Source organism: Mesocricetus auratus, unplaced genomic scaffold (genome assembly GCF_017639785.1).
Source record: "Mesocricetus auratus isolate SY011 unplaced genomic scaffold, BCM_Maur_2.0 Super-Scaffold_100011, whole genome shotgun sequence".
Classification (NCBI taxonomy): Eukaryota; Metazoa; Chordata; class Mammalia; order Rodentia; family Cricetidae; genus Mesocricetus; species Mesocricetus auratus.
This window is the reverse complement of record NW_024429195.1, coordinates 11,178,805-11,206,654: the sequence shown is the minus strand read 5'-3', so window position 1 is coordinate 11,206,654 and position 27,850 is coordinate 11,178,805. Positions and strand designations below refer to the sequence as shown.

At 42.6% G+C, this 27,850-nt stretch overlaps 1 protein-coding gene across 3 annotated transcripts in view; it reads left to right on the top strand.

Annotated features, from left to right (window-relative positions):
• Window positions 1-23,727: 23,727 nt before the first annotated feature.
• Window positions 23,728-27,850, top strand: part of Trpc4 (transient receptor potential cation channel subfamily C member 4) — a 158,152-nt gene continuing 154,029 nt past the window's right edge. For 2 of the 3 annotated variants that reach the window (XM_040754429.1, XM_013118661.3), the window contains exon 1: window positions 23,729-23,934. The gene's annotated coding sequence lies outside the window, so the exon portion shown is untranslated. Of the gene's footprint in view, window positions 23,935-27,850 lie in introns of all 3 variants that reach the window. The other variant, XM_040754428.1, reaches the window with a different exon arrangement.

Genomic DNA, 27,850 nt, shown 5'->3' with positions numbered 1-27,850 from the left:
CTAAATCCCAGCACATTTCTTCACAGACCTTGAAAGAATGATTGTCAACTCTTATATGGAAAAACAGAAGACCCAGATTAGCCAAAACAACCCTGCACAATAAAGGAATGTCAGGAGGCATCACCATCCCTGACTTCAAGCTCTATTATAGAACTATAGTCCTGAAAACAGCTTGGTATTGGCACAAAAATAGACAAATAGACAAAGAATCAAATTGAAACATACAACTATGAACACGTTATTTTTGACAAAGTGCTAAAATTATACAATGGAAAAGAGAAAGCATCTTCAACAAATGGTGCTGTACAAGATTGAAGATAGATCCATATCTATTGCCATGCACAAAACTTAAGTCCAAATGGATCGAAGTACTCTATATAAATTCGGTTACACTGAACCTCTTAGAAGAGAAGGTAGGTGGTACCCTTTAAAGAATTAGTACAGTAGAACATTTCCTGAACATAATGCCAATAGCACAGACACTGAGACTGACAATAAATGAACAGGACCTCCTGAAACTGAGAAGCTTTTGCAAGACAAAAAGGCAGCTCACAGAATGGGAAAAGACATTGACCAGCCCCACATCTGACAGAGGGATGATTTCCAAAATATACAAAGAACTCAAGAAACTAGTCACCAAAACACAAGATAATCCAATTAAAAGTGGTGTACAAAAGTAAATAGATAATTCTCAATAGAGGAGTCTAAAATGGCTGAAAGACACAAAAGAAAGTGCCCAACATCCTTAGCCATCAGGGAAATGTAAATATCATCTCACAGCTGTCAGAATGGCTAAAATAAAAAACACCAATGACAGTTTATGCTGGAGAGGATGTGGACAAAGGAGAACACCCCTCCACTGCTGGTGGGAGTGAAAACTTGTACAGCCACTTTGGAGATCAGTATGGCAGTTTCTCAGGAAAATAGGAATCAGCCTACCATAAGATCCAGCAATTCCACTCTTAGGCTTATACCTAAAAGATGCACATTCATGCAAACCTTGTTCATAGCAGCATTATTTGTAACAGCCAGAACCTGGAATCAACCTAGATGCCCCTCAACTGAGGAATGGATGGATAAAATGTAGTGCATTTACCCAATGGAGTAAATCTTGAAATTTGCAGGCAAATGTATGGAATTAGAAGAAACCATCCTGAGTGAGGTAACCCAGTCACAAAAGGCAAAAATGGTATGTACCCACACTCATATACGGAATTTAGACACAGAGCAAAGAATTACCGGCCTACAATCCACACTGTCAGAGAAACTAGGAAACAGGGAGGACCCTAAGAATGACATACATGGTCCCCCAGAGAAGGGGAAAGGGACAAGATCTCATGAGCTGACTGGGAGCATGGGGGGGAGGAGAGAGAGAACTAGGAGAAAGAGAAGGGGAGAGGAGAACAGGAGAGAGCAGGAAGGTTGGGTCAGGGGAAGAATAGAAGAGAGCAAGAAAACAGATACCACAATAAAGAGAGCCATTATAGGTTTAAAGAGAAATCTGGCACTAGGGAAATATCCAGAGATCTACATGGTTGACCCCAACTAACAATCTGAAAGGCTATCTTAAAAGCCCTTCTCTGATAATGAGATTGATAACTACCTTATATGCCATCCTAGAGCCTTCATTCAGTGACTGATGGAAGCAGAAGCAGACACCCACAGCTAAACACTGAGCTGAACTCTGGAATCCAGTGCAGAGAGAGGAGTGATGAGTAAAGGGGTCAAGACCAGGTTGGAGAAACCCACAGAAACAGCTGACCTGAACAAGGGCTTGCCCATGGATGCCACACTGATAGCTGGGAAACTAGCATAGGACTGTTCCAGACCTCTCAGTTTGGAGGTCTAGTTAATCTAAGGAGCCTCTTGTATTGGATTTATCCCTAGTATACGAATGGACTTTGGGAGCCCATTCCACATAGAAGGATGGTCTGTCAGCCTAGACACACGGGGGAAGGGGGGGTCTAGGCCCTGCTTCATATGATATGTCAGATTTTGAATATCCCCCATAGAGGGCCTCACCCTCCCTGGGGAGCAGAAAGTGGATGGGATAAGGGGTCAGTGGGGGGCAGCAGAGGAGGGGAGGGAGAAGGAACAGGGATTGACATGTAAAACAATTTGTTTCTAATTTAAATAAAAAAGAAAGTGAGGAAGAAAAAGATACATGAATAGTATTCAGAGAGTTCATGATCTCAGTGCCCACTCCACCCCTATAAAACACACAGGGAGGTTATTCTGAGAACTACAGAGTGGAGAACATGGATAGGGCCTGAGGCTGCTACATATCCAGAAAGATATCTTGCAAGCTGAAGATAATTTGAACTTTTGATTTCTCTATTTGGGCTTTTCCTTTTATTCATCTTATAAAATTTCAGTCATTACCTGGAATGAGGAAAAAATTATGATTCTTTACAATAGTGAAGGAGAAATAACCCTGAATGAATTCATTTGGCAGATAATGTGCAGGTCCAGGAGGGACATAGTTAAATGAAGCAGGCCTTTATAATGAGCATATATAAAATCCTCAGGAACCCCACTACACCAAAGCTACACCCAATAACCTGAGCTCAGTGACATCACTCACTCAAGACAACCAGACACATCCTAGACACCCTGATGCCCACTGGACAGTATAACAGCAGAGACCAAGAGCACATCTGGAGAGATGCCCTTGATCTGCTCTGCAGCTGGAGAGTCTCCTCCAGAATCCTGACCCTCAAACCAGAGACTTCTGTTAGAGACTGAACCTGACCTTCAGCTAAGATACATCCCACAAGTAAGCAGCCTTGGACCATAGTTAGGAATTTAGTGGGAACCTATGTGATGGTCCTTGCTCGTTGTAATAAAATAGAACTATTGCTATATTAAGTATGTGCATCTACCTTCTTGCTTGAGACAGCCATGTAGACAGGCTCAAGACCAAAACTGGACATTTGTTTGAGGTTGCACAGGCACAAAACACTGACTTGTTCATTCAGGTAACCCTAGGTTGCTTTAGTTGAGAGAACCATGGTTCTCTAGTTAAGACCTCACTTTTGCTTTCTCTAGTTCTAGGTTTGATGAGAAATCAGAGTCACCTTAAGAATTCCGTGGCAATGAGGACTGGTTTGCGACTGCTACCTTTCACCAGAGAATTCTTCCACTGAGTGTCTTCTAGGACAATGGTCTGCAAGTCTGACTGCGTACCTAGTTACAGAAACCAAGATCTAGTTTAATTTACTTTCCTCTCCTTCTACGTTTCAACCTCACCCTCCTCCTCTTCTTCCTCCTCCTGGCTTCCTTACCCCTTCTTCTAGCTTCTCCTTTTCCTTCCTTTCTTTTAAGTTTGCCACGTTATTATAAAGCACACTACAGACTGGGATATATTCTGTATGGAAGTCTTTCAGAGGGAGGACAACAGCCATGTTGATGTCAAAAAGTTTTCACTGAATACTGAGAGGTTTTATGCGCCACTCTCTGGTTGTACACTGTTCCTTAAACTCCTGGAACCTCAGTTGCCTGAATCAGTTGTATCCAGAGTGGGAAAGAGCCTTTGTTAGCTGTGACTCCATAATACATATGCAGGTCGCAGAAATATCAAAAGATTCTGCTGGGTCCTTCTAGTTAGAGACAGAGCCTGAGGTGAGGAAGGAATAAAACTGGGGATTGAGAAATTACTTCCAGAATTGTATCTCATGTTCCTAATCTACAAGCATCTTCTTTTTGTGCAATGACTTTGTCTGATACTCTAGAACTGAAAAACAAGCTGGCATCATCTGATTTCCTGGTTATTCAGGGATACAGGGATACAGAGGAAGGAGTAGCTATTTTTCCATATGTAAAAGTCAATTATACTAGGATTAGTTATTAAGAAATTATGAAACATTCATTTAGTTGGGTATTAGGAGGTCCACAATTCATTACTAACAAAAAGTGTTCTTGAGACATCCAAATATACATGTTATTTTCTTCATCAAAGTGAACATGATATGTACTTTTCCCTTCCTAGAGTTATATTTAAGTGTCTATGTTTTCATTGCTACATACTAAAGGGAAAATATAGCACACTACCCTCTTATGACAATTAGTATCATTGTGAACTTGGCAGAATTTAGGATTGCCAGGAAGATGGGGCTCTGGACATGCTAGTGGGAGTTGTTCTTGACTACATTAATTGATGTGGGAAGATCTGTCTTAACTGTGGGTGTAGCCCATGCCCTGTGAAGGTGGTCTGGTCCTGGGTTGCTTAGAGTGGAGAGTGAGCTGAGCAGTGGCTTGTGTTCATGTTTTTCTTTTTCCTGATTGGGGATGCCCTGTGACCAGCTACTTCAAGTCCTGTTTCCCTGGCTCCCCCAGCACATGGGCCGCATCCTCGAACTTCAAGCCAAAAGAAACCCTGTTCCCTAAAGTTGCTTTTGCCTTATCACAACAGGCAAACAAAACAAAACAAGCCCAACCAAACAAATAGAAAACACACACAAAACCCAAATCTCTGAGATACCTTTGCAGACAGAGAAGGAGAACTTAAAAAAAAAAGATGATTTAAGTTTTAAGTGACAGGGAAGCTTGCAACAATAATAGAAATATAAGTGTATTTTGGAGGGATCAGCAACATAAAGATGTCTTAAAATTAAGTCACAGACAAGCCCACATTGGTTGCCTTTAGATGGCTTTCCAGTTTCAACTCCAGGTTCATTTCAGCATGTTACTGAGGGCCCTTTATTGCCTTCCCTCAGCAAACAGAGAATTAGAATAATATAATGGGGGGATTGCTGAAAATTAAGGATTTAAAATATTCAAAACTTTCTGCTCACTTGCCCGTTAGACTATTCCTTCATTGCAGCCTGGAATGGAAGCTGGAATCACCTTCAGATTGTTAAAACCACTGCCACAATTTTGATACAAATTTGAAGTAAAATTGATTTTTATTTGTGTATGCCCACGACCCAGCCAGCAACTGTCTCCTACGTCTGGTCCATTTCTTGGGCCCGCTTTAAGGAGTAAAGGCAGGTTTACAGAGGAGGGAAAGGGAAGCTATGAGGAAGTACTGAAAACCACTGTGTGGTGGCTGTGTGATTAGTGGGGGTGATTAGGGAGGGTTAGAGGGGTAGGGAGTGTTAGCTTGTTCTCAAAAACAAGTCAGGGTCATGGGTTGGGGAAGGTCAAGCTCCAGGAAATAGATTTGTAAACAGTAACTCAGCTCTTACAGTAAATGGAAACTTATTTTTAACAATACAGCATAATGACTCCAGCCGTCAAAATGGAGTCCGGCAGGTTGCTCCCCAATCATGCTGTTCTATAAACTGGGAAGCTGCTGTGGGTAGCAGTGTAGACAGGGAGGGAATGACTTTCTCCCTGTGAGAAGTCACAATCTGACTGCTGCTTAGTCCTATCCCTCTCCCTTTCACAGAGAGTGACAGACGCCCTGCTGGGACACTGAAGCCAGGATTTCTCACACCGAAGCGATTTACCGTCCTAGTAATCACACACATACTGCTTGCTCTGCACCCTCATCGTCTGCCTCCAGCCTGGGACTCAGAGCTTGGTCCAGGCTGTAGCTTTAAATGTCCCCACTTGCAAAATAAGAGGCTCCTCCCTCTGCCACATGGGTCTGGTTCTCTTCAAAGACCCTCTCCTATGCTGCCTGGGTAGGCAAAACTCCCCACAGAGCCTCCGCTGTACAGTTACCCCTCTCTCCATCTACCAATGACATTAAAAAGTCTTTGATCCCCAGTAATCGATCTCAGTATCCTCTTGAACCATCTGCTCCATCCAAAAATTAACTCTGCACTGTCCCATTTCCCACATGTGGAAGCAAATCCTTTCTTCATACAGGGTTTATCATTTTCTCTTACTCCTGATGCATGTGGCAGCAGATCCAAAGGAAACCCCAATTCTCCAAACTCCAAAAGTCAATTCACGAGTCCAGAAATGACAGCCTTGAAAGTCCTGTATTTGTCAATAAAGCACTGTCTGGCCAATAGGGAATCTAGATAGGAGGGACTAGGAGTCCAAAAGGACTCTGGGTAGGAGAAACATAAGGAGTCAAGATGTAATGCCATGGAGGTAGGAAGCCCGGAACTATTCTCCAGTAAGAGAAATACTTAGATTAACAATTATGGGGTAATTACTTAAGTCAGAGCTAGCCAGTAAGAAACAAACAAGGCCAACAGCTTCATAATTAATATAGCCTCCTGTGTGTTTATTTGGGACTGATGCGGCTCTGGAACCAGGCTGGCGGGAAGGCTCCTCTCAAAGAAAAAGCTTCTCTTTACATTGGATCAGCTCTCTCAAGAACATACTAAATGTGTTTCTGCCTGCCAGGAAGGGCCTCTTCTCTTGACGTTTATATGTGGTTGCATATCTAAACCATGCTGGCTTTCAGGCTCCTTCAGCCCCGATTGCCATTAACCTGTTGTTCATCTCATACCCCACAATAGCCTCCTGACCCTTCTCACCTGCCCAACTCCTCCTCCATGATGCTAGGTCCCAGGCTACTGCAGTTCACAGGTTACCCTCCTCAAGATATCTGCTCATTCTCTGCAAAGTGCCTCCTCCCCACTACCCTTGTTTCTCTTACAGATAGCTCTGGCCATGTCTAGTTTCGATCTCTCTCTCTCTCTCTCTCTCTCTCTCTCTCTCTCTCTCTCTCTCTCTCTCTGCTCTGGACTCATCCAGACGCCTCTAGATATTATCTCTCTCTTACTGTGCTTGAGACTATCATAGATTATAGGGACTTTCAAAATTGGACTGCATGCATTTTTGCATTATGGTATGACTGCAAGCCTTTGGGAGTAGAATGTGGTGGTTTGAAAGAAAATGGATCCCAAAGGGATTGGCACTATTAGGAGGTGTGGTCTTGTCGGGGTAGGTGTGGTCTGGTTGGAGGAGGTGAGTCACTGTGGAGGGGGCTTTGAGGTCTCATATATGCTCAAGTCACACCCAGTATCTCAGATCACTTCCTGTTTCCTGCAGGTCAAGATATAAGAACTCTCAGCTCCTTCTCCAGCACCATGTCTGCCTGCATGCCACCATGCCTCACCATGATAATAATGGACTAAACCTCTGAACTGTAAGCCACACAATTAAATGTTTTCCTTTATAGGAGTTTCTGTGGTCATGGTGTCTCTTCACAGCAATAAAAATCTTAACTAAGACATTTACCTACTACAGAAACCTTCCCACAAAATTATGGAGTGGCCATTTCAATGGTTTCCTTATTGTGCTCTCACTTACATGTGGATATGTACCTAAATCACTCATTCTAGATAGCAAACCCAGAACTCTAGCCCATTGGTCACAATAACTCAATATTAGACTATAGATATTCATTTGCTATCACAAATGTACACTTCTTTATATTTACCAAAATCCCATCTGTCTAGCTTTGAATGGTTTTCTGTTTTCCTGATTGACAAGAAAGACCTGAAACCCCTGAGGTGGTATGGGATTCCTCATCTGAGAACTCACCTGAAATGATGGATGACTTTCAGGGTCTCCATAGCATACCTCCTCAAGTACATCTGCCCCACACCCCCAACTACCCTCCCTCCCTCGGTCTCTCTCTCTGTCTCTCTCTCTCCCCCCTGCCCCCGTTTCTGTAGATGTTGCAATCACAGAATAGGATGCATGATGGCGAGGAAGGGGAGTGCTGCAAACAAGAAAAGGCAGTTGCATGCGGAATAAGAGATGCGTCATGGGAAATAACTGTTAGGGTCCTCCTCTGAGTCCATTTTCCACCCACATGTGTTTGTCTTCCCAAGAGAATCAAATTACAAAGAAACGCAACGTCCTGTTCTCTGCAGGGTTAGAACAGATAAATAAAAAAGCTACACAAGCCGGGGCAGAGGCTCTGCAGAGGAAACCTGGGGCCACCCCACATGCTGCTTTATTGCAGTTATTAAACCACTAATGGTGGCATCAATATGACAGGTAAAATTCCATTCCTAAATGTCATAGTTGTCATGCACTCTAGGCTCGTTCAATAGACTAATACTTGACTTATTGCATATATCCACAGAGACACATGACAAACTACTATCTACTTTAGATACTGAAGCTAATGGAAACCACTAAAAATCAATAAAATCACAAACAATGCATCAATCAGTAACTAAAAGTTGAAGTAACAAGATTCATAGTCTATGTTAAATGTGAATAATTTGTGAGGACCAGATGCAAATGAGAATGGCTGAAAAGGCCAAGCTTGCTTCTTGCTTGAGAGGGTTAAATGTGGGTTCTGTGCTCTTTTTGTTAAAGGAAGCAAGATGCCTGTGTATGCAGTGAAAGTCAGTAGACATTACAAAAGATAAATCCTCAGAATAACAGTAAAAGTCTATTAAGTAAAACCCCTCCAGGGCACTCTGGCCTGGATAGGGACTTAACTTTCCAGGTGGGCAGGTCAGTCACCCTCAGGAAGGAAGGACTGTCCTTAAGGTGGGCTATCCGTAAGCAATAGTAAGTAGAGTGGGTGGAATAATTATTCTTTAACGAGACACTGTACTTTTTCCTTCCCCGAAATCCTACCCCATGATTCCATGAGTCCACCGGGAGGTTTGCCACATCTACCCTCCTTTCTGTTTCCATATTCTTTGCTGTTTTGTTTTTTCCTGATTCTTTGGGCTTCCTTACTTTTCCTCTAAGGCCTCCCTCCCAAACCACTTGGTTTCCTCCTGCTCTGTAGCAGACCTCCATGCAGGTAACTCAAACAATGGCTTCTCTCTTCCAATCTCCTCTTCTAGGCAACAGTTGAGATTTACAGCAAGCCTGCTCTGGGGTAGCTTACTTTTAAAAATAATAAAATTGTCCTTGAGCTTCCCTTTGAGACTATTCTTAAATTCTTAAATCAATGAGACTAAGAAACCCAAAGTGGGTTTCTGATTTTCCTACTGACATGATGGGATTCTCCCAAATTCTGGTAACAAAAGGAGAGGAAGGGCTTGAAACCTTGCATGTCCTAAGCTTCCACAATACCATCTAGTTATGTAAGTTCCCATTATGCTGCCCAGGCTGGTCTTGAGATCATGTTGCTACCCAGGCACGTCTTAAACTTGCAATCTTGTCTCAGCCTCCTAAGGTACTCTTAAAATGAACAGAAGTTATGAGATCCATCTTCTTCAGGCCAGCTTGGTGAACTTCTCAGAAATTGCCTAGGTAATATGACTGTCAGATTACATTTCAACATGCCAGACAACAGTGGAGGAAACAAAAATGTTGTTTTGCAAGTAAACACAGCATTGTTGAAAAATTTGCCAGTAGCACATTTTATTCCATGAAGTCAATTTTTCTTTCAAATCCATTCTAAAAATCAAGTGAAGACATGTAGGAGGCAGGAGGTTGGGCAGTGAGGTAGATGCTGCTCACATGAAGAATATAACTCTCCCTTTGTTTATCTCATTGTAACTTAAAATACATTCTTTCTTATAAATTCACGAAAATCCACCTAACCTATAGAATGGTTCTGAATATCGCAAAGTTTCCACCTGTTTTGTGATCTGGTATTCTCCCTCAGTCACCAAGTGACTTAGAGTATTTGTCAAATGTATCATGTGTATTCCAAATCGGAGTCACCAGATTTTATTCTTTTCATCATTTTGAAAGATTAGCATCTGAGCCCACAATTGTTATGATGTGATCTCGGGTGAGCTATTTATTTTCAGTTTATTCTCTTTACAGTCTAAATGAGGAGTTAAATAGAGCCAAGTTTTTGTCTGTGATAAAGTATTTTGAGTCAGTAATCTGCCCCCCCCACGTCTCTCTGTCTCAGTCTTTCTTTCTCCACCTGTCTTTCTGCATGTGTGTAAAATGACAGCTTCTGTCACAGCATCCTCTCTAGACCCATGAGCTGTCCTGTGCCATCCACCCATTGCTTCCTTATAGCATTAGTTAACTGAAAGGAATCTTGGTGCTTGTCATTTGCATTTTTTTAGATTATATCCTGAAATTAGTAAGCACTGAGCCTCAATATTAATGACATGAATTTGATTCTCAAATTATAAAACTGAGACCACTGCCTAATAGCTCTGGTAAGGGAGCCAAGAATAAAACAGCATGTTTAATCCAAACAGCCCCTTTATAGACAACACTAAATAATTTAAAATAAAACAATACAGTTCTAGAATAAAAAACAACCAATTCTTTAAAAAAGGAGATTTATTTTTACTTTATATGTATGAGTGTTTGCCTACATGTCTGTCTATGTACCATGTGTGCAGGGCCTGAGAAAGTCAGAAGGCGTTGGTCCCTTGAGTGGGAGTCACAGATGGTTGTGAGCTACAAAGTGGGTACGGAGAACTGAGCTCCAGTCTCCTAAATGAGTGTTCCCTGCTCTAACCACTCAGCAGTCTCTCCAGCCCTCAGAACTTTAATTCTTAGAGATGAGTTCATCCTGTGCTTATCATTTTTCATTCTTCTGTCTTTCAGAAGTAATTTTCTAACATGTACTTAGACAGTGACCTCTCCTTTCCTGGCATTGTCCTCCATTTTCAGAGTTATAATTGGTCCGTTTCCACTTGTTAAGAACATATTCACATTTGCTGGGAAATTTAAAAGGTTTTCTTATTCAATAACTGGACTCAGCAACATTGTTAGAAATTGTTTTCCCTGCATCATAAAGATGCGCAGCGCAGCAACTCCGGTGGCCTCCTCAAACTTCACGGTTCCAGTTGAGAAAAGACAATGGGAAAGATTGTACAGGACATTTTATGAAGGTAAACACTAAGCACCTTTGCTATGCTTGTTCCCATAGCTCAGTTTTTAATCTATGACGAGCTCGGAGCTGGGAAAGAAAGGTTTAGATCCAGCGGGAAGAGGTCTGACAGTCAGGAGAAAGGGATTCTGGGACTTGAAAGAGTAGAAGGGACCATCTCAGCATGAAGCCATCAGCAACCTGGAATCCCACTGTCCTGCAGAGGCTAGGTACTAATGTCATGTTTACAGCAGATAGCTCTCCTCTGGGTTGCTGGGCGATGCTGCTTTCAGTCCTCCAGGCTAGAAATTTAGCTTTTTAAAAATAAACTGTACTCTAGTTTAGGAGGTTCCACGAAACGGGTTTAAACTGGATTCCTTTTATCCTTCAAGCTCTAGACCTTTGTTTGTTATGACAAACATTGTTTACTCGGAATTCATTAAAGAGATGTTTTCAAATCTTTACTACCTTAGATTTTTAAATGCAAATCACATGCTTCCCTCTTCCTTCATGAGTAAGAATTAAGTGGTAACACCATGCAAAAAAATACCCCATCTGAAAATAAGTGTTTATTACATGTAGACAGTATGCTAAAAGGGTTTTTGAAGCAACAACACATGGTGAAAATGTCAAAATAAAAACTGACATCGAAATTCATGTACTTAAATAAAATGTAATTTGATTTCAATGTAATATAGGTTGATAGGAAATAAGGTTGAATTATTTCTGTGTGTCACAAGACCGTATCACTAACACATAAAAAATCTGTGGTTGTATCATGCTTTGCTTTAAAGTTGAGAAATATGAAGATCCTTTAGCCTAGTCAGCAGGATTAGAGCAGGTTTGCAGGTGTTGTCTATGTCAGCAGGCTTGTAGAAATGAAATCTTGTTACAAAAAAAAGACTCCAAAATTTACCTGCAGGTATGAGCAACCATTAGAAAAGAGTCTGCTTTCCGTAGAAATTCAGATTATTTCAGCAACAATCATTGCCTTAGTGGCCAGAGGCAGAATCTGTGGAAATATTAAATTCTCCTTAGGAAGGACTCAACTTCTCCTTCTGAGAAGACAGACTGTCTTGTATATTAACATGCATACTTCATTCTTTCCAAGTCAAACAGGCTACACACACTTTTGAACAGAACCAAGTTTCTATTTTCTCATTAAAGGAAAGTATGTTCCAAAGTAAAGCAGAAGCAAACTGATCTAACATTCCTCTTTCCTGGATGCAGGTAACCCAACTTTTCCCAGTTTCACAATGTTTGTTTAAATATGCAATGATGTGTTGCATTTGTTTAACTATGTAAATATGTGTTGCTATGTTACCGTGCCTGCCGAAGACATCTGATTGGTCTAATAAAAAACTGAACGACCAATAGCGAGGGAGGAGGTATAGGTGGGACTTCTGGGCAGGGAGAGAGTAATTAAGGCTGGGGCAGGGGTGAGGGGGTGGAAGGAGAGACACCAGGGAGATGGTAAGGAGTCTCCAGGGGCCAGCCAGTCAGACACAGAGGAAGCAGGAAAGTAGAGATACAGAATGACTCTGTGTCTCTATTTGGGAGTTGATTGGCAACCCAAAGAAAATTCCAACTATCCTTCCCCAGGTAATATTCCTGTTTCTCAGGGGCAGATAACCAAACTCTTGGTTCTTGGTGTTAAACTCTGTGAGACCAGCAACAGGATGTGAGTAGAAGCAGCTGCAGCCAACTCTCCAACAGCCAACTTGAATTTCCCTCAGGGCCCCTTGTCAACAAGAAGTGTCCCTTGCTGTAACCACCTTTACCAAATAAATAAATACATAAATAAATAAATAACATCATGGGTTCAGTGACAAGTGAGGATAGATATTTATGTTTCTGAAGAGTTTTGGGGATTCCTACCATTTTCAGAGGTGGGAGTGGGAAAATGGAGGGTGGAGGTGGGGTAATTCTAGGATTTTATAAAGCAAGGCTCCCCACTTCCTGCACCTTCCCCTTCCTTCTTCCTCTCTCCCTTGTTCCCTTCTCCTTTCCTCCTCTTCTTCCACATTTTCTTCAACTTATGACCAGTAACTTGTCACCATTGTGTTTTCTCCCAAATAAAAATGAAGATTAGTACAGTCGAAACAACTTACACTGTCTCCAGAAAAACAAAACAAAATCAAAGAAGAAGAAGCTATTCTGACTTTGACCGTTACTTTCAGCATGGTGTATATTCAAAATAAATTTTTATCTTATTTAAAGTTCTATCATTAAATTATAACTTGTAAAAAGTATGCTAATCCCTCTCTGTCAGAGGCCATGTGTACATTATCCTATTGTTCAGTAGTGGTGAGTGGTCTGATGTGTAAGTCCATGGGTGTGGGATTCAACACTCCAATGCAACAGTTAGGAAGTAAGGCCTTTGGGGAATGGGGGGGATGTTAGAGTGTTGTGAACAGATGAGTGTTATGAATGTAAGAGTGTTGTGAACAGATGGATGTTGTGAATGGATGATTGTTGTGAATTTGTGAATGGATGAGTGTTGTAAACAGATAACAGAATGGATGTTATAGAAGGAGCTTTCGGAATAGCTTCTTTGATATTCTTTTTTGCCAGGGCAGGGCATAGCTGCCCACCCCTCTGGAAAACACAACATTCAAGGAGCCTTTTTGGAAGCAGAAGGGCTAAATTCTAATAAGCAATCACCTTGATCATAGATGTCCCAGTTGGGGACAGTGAGAACTAGTTAAGTTGGAGTAATCTGTCATAGCTGCACAAGCCTAAGAATTCAGGCAGGTGGTTCAAAAGTCTTTCAATGACCTCATTTGGACTAATTAGTAAAGGCAAGATCTAGAGAGTGTGAATCTGACTTAAATGATTTCAGTTAATTCAGATGACAAATGCTCTACAGACCATCTGTGAAAGGTTCATCAGGGAAAAATGCAGACAAATACATTCAACATAAATGACTAATTACTTTCAATAACGTGCTCATAAAGTAAGTGTCTGGTAATATTATGGGATAGCTTTATGTTATTGGGAAGGAAAATAAGCATCTTTGCAAAGAAATCTTGGTGATGTCACTTAAGAAAGAATGCTAACAATGCTAAGAAATGGATTTTGAAATTGCAGGTGAAGAGTCTGAATTAAATTACTTCATGAGATATGAGAGCAGAAAAATCAGATTTTAAATACATTATATTATTTATTAACATATTGCTAGGGAAGTGCATAAATTAAGTATTTCAAGTAGGCAGCTTTCAATCTTGTCTGAATTTTTAAAACCACAGGCACACACGCACAGGAATGAGCACAAGCTTCATGGCTCACTCACATGTGCAGGGCAGAGGAAACCATTTATGAATCTGTTCTCTCTTTCATCACAAGAGCCTACAGTCGAACCCAAATTGCCAAGTCTGAGCAGCAAGCACTTTTATCCACTCATCCATCTTGCCACCAAATCTGCATGTTTTTATATTCTAGTTGATAAGTAGGTTTTCTTTTCTGATTTAATATGAAGAAAGGCTGGATTTTATATTGTTTCAGGGGTTGCCATGAGGTTTTTCGCTTTTGTTTTTAAACTGTTATTTTTTTCATGAACTAACCGGAGCTGGGGTTACAGGCAGTTGTGAGCTGTCTCATAGAGCTTTATTTTGGTTTCTTCATTGAAAGATCAACTCCACTCGTGTGAAAACCATAGCATCCAGGCATATAAATTACAGCCAGTGTCATATTTCTTTTTTGAGGTTTTTTTTCCACACAACTTTACATACATAACCATTTGCAAAAATGAAACCTGTGAGCCATAGAATAAAGTCCAAGGTCACTTTTGTAGAAAGGGGCAAAGTCAAAATTGGAACCTACCATCTTAATTCTACAGCACAAGCCCTGAGAACACTGCGGAATATCAAAGCCCTGCAAACAAAAGGAAAAGTCCGTGCAGGGCCAATAACTCAGGAAAGATAAGACCCAGGTTTCTTTTTTCTCAGGACAAATATATATGCAAATATTGAAGACCTAATGTCAGTTTCAAGTGAATTGAAGAATTCATTCTCTATTTGTCCTGGATTCTCCTGATTTGACCTTCTGATTGCACAGTGGGGGTCGCTCTCTCAGCACCTAGGAGAATGTAGCACAGGGGGCTGAATTGCTTGGGTAGCTTGGAACTCTTTGAATTTGTTCATGTCTCTGCTTATATTTATGGGGGCGGGGAATCTTCACTTTGCTGTTCTGCACTGACATATTGCAAAGACTCAATCAAAGTAAGTGTTACATTATTTGAATAGGTCACACTTCCCCATATCATTTTTAGGAAGCATCTTCTCCCCCTGAAAAAACTAGAAACTAAGGGTATACTAACATGAAAGTTTAAAAAGCTGGGCGTTATACTCAGGCTGGCTGGGTCTACAGCAATGTGCACTGGCCAATTTGTATTTACGTCTGCAACTTCTATAACAATCACATTAAAGAAACGTTCTCATGTTTCTAAATGAGAATCGAGTACACTGAGGTAGAAAGCTTATGTGTTATGTGTAAACTCACACACCCCAGTCAGCTGCAAGGATGTGATTCCAATCCAATCTACCTTTGGAATGTCTGCCTTTACCACTCTGCTCTATTACCTAGCCAACCGCTGTAAACGTCATTTGGGGTGGAATTGAAACGAGGCTCAGTGATAAGAGCACATACTGTTCTTCCTGTGGACCAGAGTTTGTTCTCAGTACTCACTTCAGGCAGCTCATGACACCAACTCCAGGGCACACAGGCCCCTCAGTCCTCCGAAGGCCTCTTCTGGAAACTGCATTCACCCTCATAAACAGATACGCATAATTAAAAGTAATAAATATAAATATTTACAAAGCCATTTGATCACTTCATGAAACAAAACACTAAACGCTCAGCTTTATTTAAGTCCGTCATGTATTTCTTGCCTATCATTTTTATTTCCTGAAATATCAGTGTTTTGTTATTTTTTAACAGCAGGTAACCATGCCCGTTATCAATAATTTATTTCCTCAGAAACTTGAAGTCTTTGTGAGATGTGCGGTTTTAGAACAACATCGAGCTGCAGTCTAAATGTGTTTCTCCCCGGACTTGTGCTCATAGCCTCTCTCAGAGAAGCTTCCATTTGTAGTGCTTACTGCACAGACTCATAACTGATCAAAGTGCTGAGACTGGCCGAGTACTGAGTGCTCAGCCCCAAACAGCTATATCATCCTCCACCGCCATCACCATCTGAACAACCACCTCCACCACCACCCCCATCAACACCACTGCCATCACCACCATCACCACCATCTCCACCACCACCACCCAGGCTCAGGGATCACAGATAAGAGGAGGCAGAAAGAATGTAAGAGCTAGATATGTAGAGAAGACCCGTGGATGCTGTATTCTGGACCTGACTCAGCCATTGTACACATGAACTCACCGTAGCTGTGATTCTCGGTGTGGGACCTGCACATTGGGTCCATAAACATTCTATAAGGGTGAATGTGTGTGTGTGTGTGGGGGGGTGCCCAGGCAGCCCTAGTATCTTTTGTGGAGTTACTGGCAGTCAACAATGGCTGGGTCAATCGTGTAGCCTCTGGTATGTTGTTCATGATCCAGTAAATAACCCGCCCCCACCCACACTCATGTAGGAAATACTCGGGAAATTTGATAGGTCACAAAAGAAAAACATGGTGATCACTGTAAGACTGAGCAGGAGTAGGAGGGGGAATAGAAGGTAATGGGGGAGAATATGATCTGTATGTATTACATACCATGCTGGATGGTTTCTGCGAACTCGACATAAGCTAGAGTTATCTGGGAACAGGAATCCCAACTGAGAAAATGCCTCTTCCAGATTTGCATGTAGGCAAGTCCGTGGGGGCACTTTCTTGATTAATGATTGATGTGGAAGGATCCAGTTTACTGTGGATGTGTGTTCCTGGGCTGGGGGTTCTGGGTGAATACTAAAGCAGGCTGAGGAAGCCATGGAGAGCAAGTCAGTAAGCAGCACTCCTCCATGACCCCAGCTTCAGATCCTGTCCCAGGTTCCTGCCTTGAGTCCCTGCCCTGACTTCCCTCAACGATGGACAGTGGTCAGGCTGAGTATGCATTACAAACGCTGTCTTTCCCAAGCTGCTTTTGGTCATGCTGTTTATCACAGCAACAGAAAACAAACCCAAACACATACATGTATGAAGTTATCAAGCAATAAATTAATTTTTAAACTAAAAGAATGTGAGCTGAGTACCAGTATTCTTTTTTCTATGTTTCCTGACTATGGACACACTGTGGTCATCATCTCTGTCTCCTGACTGTGGACACACTGTGATAATCATGTCTGTCCACTTCATGACTGTGGACACACTGTGATCGTCATCTCTGTCTCCTGACTGTGGACACACTGTGATCATCATCTCTGTCTGCTTCCTGACTGTGGACACACTGTGATCATCATCTCTGTCTCCTGACTGTGGACACACTGTGATCATCATCTCTGTCTGCTTTCTGACTGTGGACACACTGTGATCATCATCTCTGTCTGCTTCCTGACTGTGGACACACTGTGATCATCATCTCTGTCTGCTTTCTGACTGTGGACACACTGTGATCATCATCTCTGTCTGCTTCCTGACTGTGGACACACTGTGATCATCATCTCTGTCTGCTTCCTGACTGTGGACACACTGTGATCATCATTTCTGTCTGCTTCCTGACTGTGGACACACTGTGATCGTCATCTCTGTCTCCTGACTGTGGACACACTGTGATCATCATCTCTGTCTGCTTCCTGACTGTGGACACACTGTGATCATCATCTCTGTCTGCTTCCTGACTGTGGACACACTGTGATCATCATCTCTGTCTGCTTCCTGACTGTGGACACACTGTGATCATCATCTCTGTCTGCTTCCTGACTGTGGACACACTGTGATCATCATTTCTGTCTGCTTCCTGACTGTGGACACACTGTGATCATCATCTCTGTCTGCTTCCTGACTGTGGACACACTGTGATCATCATCTCTGTCTGCTTCCTGACTGTGGACACACTTTGATCATCTCTGTCTGTCTCCTGACTGTGGACACACTGTGATCATCATCTCTGTCTGCTTCCTGACTGTGGACACACTGTGATCATCATCTCTGTCTGCTTCCTGACTGTGGACACACTGTGATCATCATCTCTGTCTGCTTCCTGACTGTGGACACACTGTGATCATCATCTCTGTCTGCTTCCTGACTGTGGACACACTGTGATCATCATCTCTATCTGCTTCCTGACTGTGGACATAATGTGAGCATCTATGTCACAGCAAAAAGCTGCCCCTACCACTATGCTGTCCTTCAGGATGAACTGAACTTTTAAATCATGTACCAAAATTAACCTTTCAATGTGAAAAAATGACTTATATTTTTTATAATAATTTAAACACATTGATGGGAATATAAATTTGGGTGTTAAGCAGGTAGCTAGCATGCAAGAAGCCCTTGTTTGTATTTCTAGAACCCCTCCAATAAAGACACAAGTACAAATTCTAATAAACTGTGGCATACAATTGATAAGGGGAATAATTTCTTTTAAATAATAATAGCTCTTTTCTTTAAAAAATCAGTTGTGGTCTCATAATTAACTCAGATAAAAAATGTCCTAACTTCACAAAAATAGACAGGTAGGCCAATGGAATGAAATTGAAAACCCTGATATTAACCCACACATATATGAACATCTGATCTTTGACAAAGAAGCTAAAAATATGCAATGAAAAAAAGAAAGCATCTTCAACAAATGGTGCTGGCATAACTGGGTGTTAGCATGTAGAAGAATGCCGATCGATCCATGTCTATCGCCATGCACAAAACTTAAGTCCAAATGGATCAAAGACCTCAACATAAATCCAGCCACACTGAATCTCTTAGAAGAGAAAGTGGGTGGTACCCTTGAATGAATTCGTACAGGAGACAGCTTCCTGAACATAACACCAGTAGCACAGACAGTGAGATCCACAATTAATAAATGAGACCTCCTGAAACTGAGAAGCTTCTGTAAGGCAAAGGACACAGTCAGCAAGACAAAAAGGCAGCCCACAGAATGGGAAAAAATATTCACTAACCCCACATCTGACAGAGGGCTGATCTCAAAAATTTACAAAGAACTTAAGAAGCAAGTCTCCAAAACAGCAAAGGATCCAATTAAAAAGTGGGCTGCAGAACTAAATAGAGAGTTTTCAATAGAGGAGTCTAAAATGGCTGAGAGGCACTTGAGAAAGTGCTCAACATCCTTAGCCATCCGGGAAATGCAAATAAAAACAACTCTGAGATACCATCTCACTCCTGTCAAAATGGCTAAAATAAAAAACACCAATGACAATTTATGCTGGAGAGGATGTGGTGAAAGGGGAACACTCCTCCACTGCTGGTGGGAGTGCCGACTCATACAGCCTCTTTGGAAATCAGTATGGAGATTCCTCAGGAAAATGGGAATTAATCTACCACTAGACCCAGCAATTCCACTCTTAGGCATATATCCAAATGAGGCAAGCTCATACAACAAGGGCATCTGCTCCACTATGTTCATAGCAGCATTATTTGTAATAGCCAGAACCTGGAAGCAACCTAAAAGCCCCTCAACTGAAGAGTGGATAGAAAAAATGTGGTACATTTACACAATGGAGTACTATTCAGCAGAAAAAAAAAACAATGGAATCATGAAATTTGCAGGCAAATGGATGGCACTAGAAGAAACCATCCTGAGCGAGGTAACCCAGTCACAAAAAGAGAAACATGGCATGTACTCTCTCATATATGGATTTTAGACCTATATCTGGGAAGTGCCAGTCTACAATCCCATGGCCAGAGAGTCTGGGAAACAGAACCTTCATTCAGTGGCTGATGGAAGAAGAGGCAGACTCCCAAGGCTAAGCACTGAGCTGAACTCAAGAAATCCAGTGACAGAGAGGGAGGCCGGATGACCGAAGGGATTAAGACTGGGCTGGTTTAACCCCCAGAAACAGCTGACCTGACAAGGGTTAGCTCTTGAATCCCAGACTGATGCTTGGGAATCCAGCATGGGACTGATCAAGACCCCCTGAATTTGGGTGTCAATGAGGAGACCTAGGTAATCTATTGAGCCTTGGGTAGTAGATCAATATTAATTCCGGGTATACAAATGGACTTCAGACTCCGATTCAACAATGATAGATGCACTCTCACCCTGAACTCTTGGGAGAGGGTCTAGGTCCTGCCCTGGATGAAATGACAGACTATGGACACCCCCATGGAGGGCTTCACCCTCCCTGGGGAAATGAGGGGATATTGGGGGAGTTGGTGGGAGGGTATGGGAGGAGGGGAGGGAAACAGAGAGGGACCTGGAATTGACATGTGAAGCAACCTTGTTTCTAATTTAAATTTAAATTTAAAATTAAAAAATATATAAAAAGTCCTAACTTAAAACATCATTTATCTTAATAAAAATTTTATAGTTTCTCTTCATTTTCTCCAAATCTGCATCAGAGAGAGATTTCCTCAGTGTTACTATTTATTTAATTAATGAACATACTCAGGTTTCACCATTGCTCTATCAGAGAATGCAAGACTGTTTGTACAACAAAGCTAATGCATGCCATGCGTCAATAAAGAGACTGGAAGTGGGTGCTCCCACTGTCAGTGGACAAGTCCCAATTCCTTATTAAGAACAGCACACTTCATTTCTACTAGTATATACCCAACATCCTCAGGAAGTGTCTCCCTCTGGTCTAGGCAGATGTTGCAATCTCTAGATCACAAATAAGTAGGAGTTTGTGGAGAGAATAGGCAATAAAGGTGAACAGTGAGTCATCAGATATCTCTAGGGTGGAATGGAGAACAGGTCTTGCATTTAGGATAGAGTTCTTGCAAGGGATGAATCAGGAGGCTGGGGTGGGATGGTGACCAATTATTCCCTCTGAGGGGCTGCAGAGCTTAATTAAAACAAATAAATATAGGAAAGCATTAATACATTAATGTATTAAGAGCTATCAATATGAGGTGAAGGAATAGCGCTAAAATTTACTAAGTATTTGAAATGAGTATAGATTCTCAAACAGAAACAAAGAATAGAATATTAAAATATAAGTCTCCTTTTTGATAATCAATGTACTACATAGAAATGCCTTTTTCCCCCAAAATAAGAAATCTATGACAATTAATAAAAGACAACAGGAAACACAGAAGTAAGTACATGTTCTGTGGGTTAGGGTTCCTTAAGTTCCCCCAAACAAGGTTTCTGGGTGATATTCCTACATGTTGATCCATGGTTCCCTAAGCAGAAATGAACCTGAAAAGCTATAGCCAGAGGTGCACTAAAACTCAGCTCCAAATAAGCAAATTCCTTTGGCCTCACTGACCTGCACCTTAAGGACTCAGCATTTTCTCAAATGATTGTGGGAACACCAGACCTTGAGCAGAGACCCACTTCCCCTTCTGCCTGGGAGTAGGCAGCTGTAAGACAATGTTTACTAAAAACATGTTTACTAAAAACAATACAATGCCCGGGGCAATAAGTTCCTGGAAAAGGCCTGCCCACAGAAACCACCCTGACTCGACCTTGTCCAAAGACTAACCACCTCTTCTGCCACGCCCAGATCAGTTTTTTGGTGTCAGGGCAGAACCAGCCAGGGGAGAGGAGAGAGCAGAAGCTTCTCTGGTGGGAGCCTTTCTTAGGAAGTTTTCTTGAACCTTTTTGGAGCCTGTTTAAAGTTTTCTTTACATCGTTGAACAAGTCTCTGTGTTGTCAATCCCCGACACCCTCCGCACATTCTCGGACACCGGCCGCGCAGCAGATGCGACAAATGATGTCCTTCTATTTGTAACTAAACACTTGTCAGTAGATCGCTAATGATAAACACCTCAGGAGACTGTTTAAATAGACTTTAGTTTGTAGGGATTTTTTTGATAATTGCTGATTATTTTGTGTGTCACGAGCTCAGCAGTCAATAATCACGCACACTGCTGAAGAGGAGGGTTTGAGATCAACGGCTCTTCCCTCCAGGGGAACACACTCTGCTAAGAGCAAGCACTGATCTGCAGTTTGTAATTCCCAGAGATTTTTTCCCCTTTATTTCTATTTCGTTTTCATTGTGGACTCATAGCCACCTTTCTTCAGGGAAAAATAACAAATTAGGGATGACTAGTAAAATGGTATCTGCTAGAAAGAACCCCAAGAGAGGGGTGTGTGGGTGATCTAAAGTCCTTAATGGGTGTTTTGTTTCCAAGTATCTTTACAGGTCTCATAAGGACCTAACTCATCACAGCCCATCATTGTCAGTTAGTTCCACATTTGGTTCTTATATATTTGTTCATCATTTAGAAAACAGGTTTTGTGAATAAATAAAAAAATAATTCCACAAGTACCACATAAGGCAGATCTCTCTCCCCCCCCTCGTGTTTGTGTGTGTGTGTGTGTGTGTGTGTGTGTGTGTGTGTGTGTTTGTGTGTGCTTTCCTTTTCTTGTTTGGTAGAAAGTGGGTTTAGATCTATTGTAAAGTTCGTTGACATGTCTACAGATACATGTGTTTGGCATGTTATAAAACCCAGTCGTTAATGCTAAGAAAACTACCTTGAAAATGTTGATGACATGTATTTGTGACAAACTGTAAAAGAGATTCAGGGAAGGAAAGAATTACTCTGTTGTTCACCCAGTTTTCCGGGGCAGGTTTGTTTAGTATGTTGTGAAGGCCTAGGTATTTTGTGGGATGGTCTGTGGACTGTGCTCCCTCAAGATCAGAACAGAGGTCATGCTGACCCTTGAGAACAGCAGTTAGTTAGGGAGAAAGAAAAATTGACAGTTATGAACAGTGTTTTGAAAAGAAAACCATTACACCCAGCCCTTCATTCCAACGAGTAAGCCAACAAATGTGACTCGCTCTGTAATTACCCTTTACAAAACAAACCCAAGAACACCTCGACTCATCTGAACTTCAGAAACACAGGAAGGGAGTAAATTAAAAGGAAATGCTTGCTGCTGGGATGCCACAGGCATGGGGGTGCTCAACACGTGTCTTCTAGAAGAAAGAAACCTAGAAGCAGAGGGTTGGGAAGAAGCTGGCTATTCTGCAAATTCTTGAGGTCATGGCCAATCAACAGTCCCCGAGTGTGGCAAGTTACAAGTAATTTTCCACCCCTGTACTTTGATTTTATTTTTGTGTATGAATACTACACAGACTGATCCAGACTAAGCTGCATCTTGGTATCTCGAGGAAAGAATTAGAAGTGCTGAAGTCCTGTGACCCGCACACCCAGGCATGCACCTTGCTGCCACCAAGGACGTCCAGCTCACAGGCTGCTACGTGATTTGTGATTTGAGATTAATTATATGGAAAACTTACTCATTTTCTGTGCCAGCTGTTTAGAGAGAGCTGGATAGGAGTGTATGGGACGCTGTGGCTTATCATTTGTTTATTGCCACTGTCTGGATTGTTGACAGTAGTGGCAAGCCACATTCCTGTCCTAACTAGCAAGGGAAGTGTGACACCTTGAGGACAGGAGAGGGGCTGCCAGGAGCCCAGGGCAGCGACCAGAGTTGCAGGGGCTGGGTGTGTGTGTGTGGGGATAGCTATGTGAGATATGTGTCCAAGCGGATGACCCGCACCATGGGTATTTGATTATTAAGGGGGAGGACAGGGTTTTTCAGTGTTGGGTCCGTTTGCTAAGTGAAGTTCTGCATCACTGCGGGGCCCCACCAAAGCCCAGATCTGTGTTTGCCAAGCAGCCTAGACCTAGGGGTCGGTCCTGGCCACCGACTTAGTTGGGTGTCTGCGGGAGTGTAGCGAGTCACCCTGCCCACTGGCTGACCCGGAGCGATGCTCCCGGGGTGGCGCGTCGCGGTGTATGTGGGTCCTTTCCACCCGCTCTCGGAGAGGTGCGTGGGATGCGCATCCACCGCTGTCGGGCAGACCCAGGGTGGGTGGGGGCGGTCCTCCCGGCTGCTCTGTAGCCACCTTGGGAACACAACTTTGAGGGGGGGGGGACAGGGTGGGGTAGAGCATCAGAGCCCGGCGGGTGAAGCTGTAGTCTTGGGCACCCCGCCCCCTCCCGGGCCGCCCCTCCCCCGCGCCCCTGCTCTGGCTCTCCAGCATCCTCACTCCGCCCAGTTCCGTGCTAGCTGCGTGGGCTCCGGCTTCGTGCGGGTTTTTTTTCCCTTTGGAATGCTCCAAAACTCAGCAGCGACTACGGAAACCCCATCGGAACTGACCGGCTACGCTGGCACCCGGCGCAGCACTGGTGCCGCGCGCCGGCCGAGTCCACCGCAGTCACTTCAGCCACCGGATTGCAACTTTGCAGGTAAGAGAGGGTGCAGCCTCCGCGCTCAAGACGCTGGCCTCGCAACTGGGATCCTGGTTAAGTTTTCCAAACCTCCTGGGAAGCAGGCTCCCTCCCGAGAGGCGGGCATCCCTTAGGGATTACGAGTCACCAGGGTGCAGCAGCTTGGTTGCTTTTTAAGGTTGGGGGGAAAGGTTTTTGCGAAGCTTTCTTTTGGGTGACCCTGGTTGAGGGGGAGTTTGGGGGTGCTCCCAGGCTCTCTCTGCATCCTGTTGTTAGGCAGGGGTGAGGGCGAGGAGCGAACCCCTGGTGTGATTTACATGGTAAACAAAGGATCAGCCTCTACGCCCCGCGGTGCTGGGGAGCTCGGTGCTTGTGTTCAGCCTCCCAAGCCTTAGGGGAGGATGGAAATGACAAGGTTCTTGGGCACATATGGTGAGCCCTATGGCTCTCCAGCAGGCACCGAGGCTGAGGCTGAGGGTACGAAGGGAGTACAACGATCGCTGTTCTTTGGGTCTATTCCTCTCTGCGTCATTTTCCTTCTGTCAGGCAGCAAAAGCACTTTTACGCATGAGGTTGGACCAGGTTTGGTGGTTCCTAGTTTGCTGGCAACCAAGATTCCAGCTGAGCCAAGGACCCTGCTTGCTACCTGAGTAGATAGCTTGGATCCATGGCACAACTTGTTGTTTCCAGCTGCGAACTCGGCTGCCTTTTATGACTCCAGATAGAGAAAGAGAGAGAGAAAGAAAGAAAGAGGGTTTGGGAGAGCTGGGCAGAGAGACCTCACCAGTGTTCTCCAACCACTCACTGTGTCATGTCCATGTTGACACGGTTTCTCAGGGGGAACCCAGCCGTTAAATTCTACTGCTATAAAATGCTAGCAAGTTACTTATAAAGTAAACTACCTAGCCAAAGGAGTGGGAATAGGGAGGAGAGGCTTGCACTGTGCCTTTAAAAATGCAATTTAGAACAGACTTGTAAAACTGAGATAAAATAAACCAAGCAGGCTCATAGAATTGCTGACTTTTCTATCGTAGTTATCACAACACGAAGCTCTTAAACATTCTTTAAAGAGAATAAAAGATTTAACAGAGTTTTTTTTTTACTCAGACACCGAGAGTAGGAGTTGGTGGCTATGTTAACCGTGTTACGATTTGCTATTTAAAGTTATATTTGTGACGCCTACTTCTGTTCCTCTGGACAGTAAACCAGGAAACATTAAGTATTTAAGAGAAACAGAGTAGTAAGACATAGGGGTAATTCCGTCCGAAATTTAGAATTAGGATCAAAATTGGATTTGCCATGGTTGAAGTGAATGAAGCTCGCTATGATCTCTGCTAATAGGTTAATAGGGCGCTTGGTTACTGAGATGAACCAGTCGTAGAGGGCCAGGTAAATGGGCATTTATCAAAGGATTTATGATGTCTTACTCATACAGGGTAGGACGGGTGAGGGAGAAAAGATACTGGTCTAGTTTCTGATAAGGCTGTAGTGTGCAACTCTGCCTTGCCTGAACGAGTCTCTACACTGACTGGCCAGAGGATGGATAGACTATGTCAAGAAAGGCAAAGAGTTAGAAAACAAACAGGTAGACTGGAGGGATACATCCGGGTTGCCACATACTCACTCCTTTGAGTGGATGTAGTAAGATGAAAAGATTTGCACATGTGAACTTTGAGAAGCTAGATCTGAAAGGACCATGCACATTCTATCTTAGCATCAGTTATTTAGGCTGGATGGAAAGCAAACACCTCTTCAGCTAAACCTGTCAAGCACGGGTGGCTTCTGTGAAAATCACTGACCTTAAGCGATGAATCACATTTCAGCTTTCCTCTTTATAGCTATTCTCAAAGATGAGAAAGGAACTGAATTTACAATCTTATATTGTTTATTCTTGGGATGCATTTATTTCTAGAAGGCCAAGACAGAAATGTGTTAACACGGCTACTTTAATTATCCAAATAGTAACAGGCCCAATAGCTTTCCACAGAGTAGAGTCTGAATCAGCCGGGACTTTATGGAGACTGGAAATCCCAGAGGCTGCCGGCTTATCCCTTTCCTTTAGGGAATGTTGGAAGTGGTTTCTTGTTTGGTGTGTATACTTCAAACTTGAAGAACCGCATCCACCCAAAGAGCTAAAAACCTACCTGGTCCCATACTCTCATCCAGAGGACAGACATAGTGAGCTTTCGCCGCCACTTGTGGCTTATAAACTACTGTGTCACATCAGGCTATCATGGGTGTAAGAGGCAGATGGGCTTTTTATCAGCCCTCAATGGCCCTGTCTACTGATTCCTGCAGGAAGAACATGGCATTAAAATTTTACTTGAAATAATAAGCCTTAAACATCGCTGTACCTGAGCTGACAGTGATCAGCCAAAGCTGTGTGCAGTCATTGTGTTTTTGACACAGTCATTATTTTTATGTTGTGAAATAATAAATACTTCTGATCATCTGGGCAAATACTGTCTGCTTACTCTATTTTAAACCAGATCAGTGTCTGAAGAGCTGCACTCCCTGTAAGAGTCTCGACTTGTTCCCTCTCTGAATTGAAATCAAACCTCTATGTTTTTGGAAACTCTTTCATTTCACTCCCACAGGTTTAATCTCCAGAATGGCTGGTGTCCATTCAATAAATTAAGATTCTATTTATCAGCTGGGGATTAAAATGAGGTTCCTTTTTTTACATAGTGGATATACTGCGGCCAAGATAAAGATAGGCATGCATATGTTCCATAACAAACTTTTAAACAACAATGCTCAGAGAAATCAGAGGTTTGTAAGTGAAGATGGACACATGAGAAGGACAGAGTAGTCAGGACTACACACCAGGCCCCAGGCGGCTGGCAGAGAAGACTACACGTTACACGGATGCTTTCTCCTGAAAATGCCACTTAGATTTTTTTAAACAAGCTGGGTGAACAGGGAATAACAGGCTGTTACATTTTATTCTAAAATCATCAGCGCCAGACAGTTACAAGATCAGATTCCAACGTACATCTTGACTTCCTAAATTGTGTTGTCTGGGCTAATCAGAAACTGGCGTCACTGACTAATGTAATACCCATCAAATACCATGAGCTTTTGTTGAAGTGACTCTTACTAAAACTGAAGTTGAGACAAGCCGAAGTGAAAACCTTGGTTGTGTTCTGTCCATTCCCCTCGCCCCCAAGCGTCCGGTTTAACCCAACCGTGCTTGGGTATTTATCTCCATCTTGTTATAGTGATGACTTGCCTTACCCTCCCTAGGTTTTGTGTTTCCCACCCTTCCTTATGCACAGCTTCAGGACTCCAGGAGAGTTGAGGGTATTCCTTTTTTTTATTTTGAAGCAGAGGCAGTCACAACATGGCTGTGCTCATTAAGTGAACACAGATTCAGACTGATCATGGAGAACTTTGATATAACAGCTGTGACAACAACAAAATAACTGAGAGACAGAGAAAGACATTTAGGAAGAGAGTCACCTGGGAAACTAAAAGGTAAAGATAGATGCTTTTATTGAAAATATGCTAACTTAAAATGGTCTCATTCCATGAACTGTTTGGTAAATGCAATGAAGTATTTAAACCTTTTAAATATCCCTGTGATGTATCTGAAAGCTCAGCTTGAATAGGGTAGAGAGGAGAGCAGCTCAGCAGCTTGATCTACCATGGTAGCCAATGTTAAACAGTATTCCTTCCAACTTTAGTTTGTGCACAACACAACAGTATCACAGGATGATGGCTTCCTAAGACACGACAGAATACACATGGGCACAGTTTTATGCCACAAACAAGGATAAATTTAAAATTAATTTAGATACTAATATAAAAGTATACCTTCATCTATTCTCTGAGAAATAGTAACTGCAGTAAAATTAATGATATATATTAATTAAATACTGCCTGTAAAATGTGTTGAAGAAGTTACCCTGACTCCCTTTTGTGAGGCAGTAAC